The sequence below is a fragment of the Sitophilus oryzae genome, unplaced genomic scaffold (genome assembly GCF_002938485.1).
Source record: "Sitophilus oryzae breed Bouriz unplaced genomic scaffold, Soryzae_2.0 scaffold_1853_pilon_pilon, whole genome shotgun sequence".
Lineage (NCBI taxonomy): Eukaryota > Metazoa > Arthropoda > Insecta > Coleoptera > Curculionidae > Sitophilus > Sitophilus oryzae.
This window is the reverse complement of record NW_022146561.1, coordinates 209021-213517: the sequence shown is the minus strand read 5'-3', so window position 1 is coordinate 213517 and position 4497 is coordinate 209021. Positions and strand designations below refer to the sequence as shown.

Sequence of the window (4497 nt, the reverse complement as noted above, 5' to 3'; positions counted from 1 at the left end):
AATTTCAACTTAAAAGTAATCTAAATTCAATCAGTTACATTTATTCGTGCCGATTTTTGTTTTAGTATGACATATTTTCCAACCGTGACTGGGCTAATTAATACCTTAGCAAAAAAGAAGTGAGTAGTCATAACTTAGTAGACTTTTAGTCTAAAGGTATTGGTACCAAAAATATAATCTTTAGCTCCGAGTCTCGCATCCCAACCAAACCAAACCAAACTAACAAAAATCTCTTCCGTTTTGAATGTAATAAATGTGGCATGTTTTTGAATGTGTTAAACTACAAACCTTGGTATGGAGACAGTATTTATATTATTATTACTTTTTTATAAGTTACTTTTAACCAGGGTTGGAAAAAATCAGATTTTTTTCATTTAAATCGGATTTTTTTGATTTAAATCAGATTTTTTTGATTTTAATTCAAAACAATATTTAAATCGGATTTCCAAATGACTAGGACTTATTTCCAATTAAAGTCCTATCCAAAATGGCTAAATCTTAATAACTCTGAGCGATACCGATAACATTAACAATTCTACGGGGCGTGCCATTTTTCCACATCGGTCACCAATATATTCCGCAAAAAGTCGCTCGCTTCAGATCAAAAGGATTTTTTTTTCAAACGTCTCAAAAGTATTAATTTTTGTCATTTTAACGGCTATAGGCATAAAAGTAAATCACTGTTACGCCTAAGCACAAAAGTACAAAAATATATTATTAAACTGATATTAGGTGTCAAATTCAACGAGTGTACAAATCGTTTCTCGATTACTCTTTGTATTTTTTGCAATGTTTGAAATTGATTAAAATATTTTTTATAATGTTTTAAAAATATAGTGTTTTATTCGGAGTAAAAATGTACTTTTTGTGCTTCCTTGTAACGTCGGAATAGCTTTACGATGGTTCTTCAAATGTACAGCATTATCAAAAAAAGTATAATTTCTACTCTTAATAAAACAATACACTATTGTTCGGAAATACTCATTAAGTCGAGAATGAAATTAGTATTATCTAATGTCAAAGTGTAAAGTACTTACTGCAAATCAAAATGTCGGTAAGAATTTGGAAACATACCAACGTTTCAAAAAAATATATAAAACAAAATATTTTCTGACAAGGATTATAGATTTTCGGGAATGAAGATAATAACTAGGTTCTATATATAGAGACTATATTATAGTCTCTATATCACTGGGTAACTAGGTTCTTCTGATATAGAGACTATATTATAGTCTCTATATCAGAAGAACCTAGTTCTGCACTAGTCGGCGAATGATATGTATTCGAAAAGCGAATTTTTGTCACTTATAAATAAATTTTAAAATAAATCCCTGCATTTAGCGGTTTTATAGATTCACACGAAATTACTTCAAAAATTGGTTCAACATTTAAGTTGATGAATAGATATTTTTATATAGTTTTATAAAATTTACAATTATTTTTCTAAATATTATCTGTTATATTATATTCGCGTCCAGTCCGAATGTATTATCTTGATTTTTCCATACGTAGTACCGTCCCTGCGTGCACAATTTTAAAGCTATAAGCTAAATTCCCACCCGCCACCAGTCCAGGCGGCCGCGCCGGCCCTGGCGCGGCGGTCGGTATTCATTCGTCTTTCGTGCACGGTGCAGTGCGGATCGTAGCTATCCGATTTCTTCGTCGTAGATCGATGAAGCCATTTTGTTTATTGTCTACTCATTTTGGGATATTACTATGTAATATACGGTGTTCTACAGCTAGGTAGAACACAAGAAACAATATGTAAGTATTGTATAATATTTATTTTTAGAGAAAAACGAAGTGGACGTAAATAACGGAATATTAGAATTAGATAAAGGAAGAAAACAATAAGAATATTATATATATCGGACTGTTGTACTCTCAGTGAGACAAAGTTCGTACGTGTAAAGAATGTCCTTCTCCTTGTAAGAGGAATTCTCATTTATATAAGGTTCTATATCTCGCAGTCAAGAGAATATTATAAATGCCAAAGTGTTGCATCTCCGAGTGAGTCAAATTTCGTACTTTTAGAGGATGGCCATATGAGAGAGATTCCTTTTATAAGTCAATATTGATATCCCACTATCGAGAGATAAATTACAGGTATCACAGGTAAGTATCTTATAATATTTATTTTCAGGTAATTAAATAATGGAGGGAAATAATTGAAGTGGAAGCAAATCTCTAAATGTAGAAATTAGAGGCAAGGAGGAGACAATGGAAGTAGACAAATGGAGAAAGCAATAAGAATATCGTATATATCGAACTGTTGTGCTCCCAGTGAGACAAAGTTTCCTATTTAGAGAATGCCCTTCTCCTCGTGAAAGGGATTCCTATTATATGAGGTTAGAAATCTGGCTATCAAATAATATTATAAATATCGAACTGTTGTTTTCCCAGTGACGCAAAGTTTCCTATTTATAGAGAATGCCCTTCTCCTCGTGAGGGGGATTCCTATTGTATGAGGTTCTAAATCTCTCTATCAAGAGAATATTATAAATACCGAAGTTGTGCCGAAGTGTTGTATCACCCAGGGAGTCAAATTTCTCATTTTTCGAGAATGGCCGTCTCCGTGTGAGGGATTCCTTTTATAAGTCATTGTTGATATCCCCTATCGAGATATTAATTACACGTATTACCGGTGAGTATCTTATAATACTTATTTTTAGGAAATTAAATAATGAATGGAAATAATTAAAGTAAAAGCAAATTTCGAAATATGGAAATTAGAGGCAAGGAGGAAACAATGGAATTAGACAAAAAGAAAAAATGAGAATAACATATATATATCGAACTGTTGTCCTCTCCGTGAGACAAAGTTTCGTACTTACAGAGAATGCCCTTCTCTTCGTGAGAGGGATTCCTATTATATGAGATTCTAGATCTCGCAATCAACAGAGTACTATAAATGCCGAAGTGTTTTATCTCCCAGCAATGAAATAAGGTATGAAACAAAATTTTGTACTTTTAGAAAATGCCTATCTCTGGAATGGATTTCTTTTTTTATGAGATTTTAGATCTCACTCTCAAGGGAATATTATTTATATATTTAGGTGCCAAATATTTGTATCTCCCAGTGAGACAAAATTTCGTACTTTTAGAGAATGCCCATCTCCGTGTGGGAGGGATTTCTTTTATACGTTATCGATAGCCTTATCGAAAAATTAATTACACGTATTACATGTAAGTCTTTTAGAATATTTATTTTTAGACGAATATTGGATGGAAATAAATAGAAGTACATCCCGAAATGTGGGGATTAGAGGAAAGGAGAAAACAAAGGGATGAGGAATATTGTATAAACACGGACTGTTCTTCTCCCAGTGTTCTTTTCATAGCGAGACAAAGGTTAGTACTTTTAGATAATCCTCTACTCCGTGTGAGAGGGATTCCTTTTTTAAGATATTCCAGAGCTCGCTATCGAGATAATATTATAATAACCGAAGTGTTGTTGTCTCAATGATACAAAATTTTTTAATTTTAGTGAATGCCCTTCTCCGTGTGAAAGGGATTCCTTTATAAATGACGTTCTCGGTCTCGTTATCGTAGAAGTAGATTTCACAAAAGAATTTCAAGTGATAAATCTAAAAATTTTAGACCCTCAAAAAAAAAACGATATATTTCAACAGGAAAACTCCCCCACACATTATATTTATAAGGCTGTACGTTCAAAAAGCAGGACAGTCGTTATTTAAGTGTCACTATCTCATAACAGATCGAACACAAGGTCAGCAACTAGGAAGAGGAAAATAACCAAATCTAGCGATTTGTGCAGTTTGTTGGGGGAAGGGCAATCCAAAGAGACTACAGAACATTCGACTCTTCGATGATGATACATTCTTCTTCGGGAGACGAATTCAGTCTTAGCCAATGATCTGGCTTCAGCACAGAACAAGGTCCAACTTTTATATCTGAGAAAATATTTTAGCTCCCTAATTTACCAAGGAGCCATGGCATGTCGCCTATCCTCTCCTGTGTCATAATTGTTAAGATGAAGTCCAGCATATTTTCGAAATCAAACTCTTAAAAAAAAAAATATCTGGGTTATAAAATTTAACAATAGTCGTCGTAGACTTAATATTCTTTTAAAGGAAGAGAAAAATATTCATAAATATAATCATGGAACAAATATGGACGGTTGTTATAGATACCGGACGCATAGTCCTAATGTGGTTGACGGTATCTTGTACGAAAGGTATCAACTATTTTTCCCCTCTGAAGGATTTTCAAATGAAAATCATGAGGAAGAAGGACCTCTGGATAAATTCACTTTTGAACCTTGCTTAGAGGAAAAGATACAAACAACGGAATATATCCAGATATTTGTGACAGATATTCGAATATGTCTTTACCTTCCTTCTTTGAAAAAGAAGGGGGGGGGGGTGATACATGAGGCACGAGCGGCCAATTCATTAGGTACCCTCCAGTTTGCTGCCTTGCCAGCCTCCTACCATAAAATAGGCGACAACCAACTTAACGTTGACCTCCAAGTCA

The 4497-nt window shown here is 33.7% G+C and overlaps 1 long non-coding RNA gene across 1 annotated transcript; it reads left to right on the top strand.

Annotated features, from left to right (window-relative positions):
* Nucleotides 1-1774: 1774 nt before the first annotated feature.
* Nucleotides 1775-3993, top strand: LOC115883263. The gene is made up of 2 exons (XR_004050359.1): nt 1775-2947; nt 3215-3993. It is a non-coding gene; the product is annotated as an uncharacterized LOC115883263 (long non-coding RNA).
* The last annotated feature ends 504 nt before the right edge of the window (nt 3994-4497 follow it).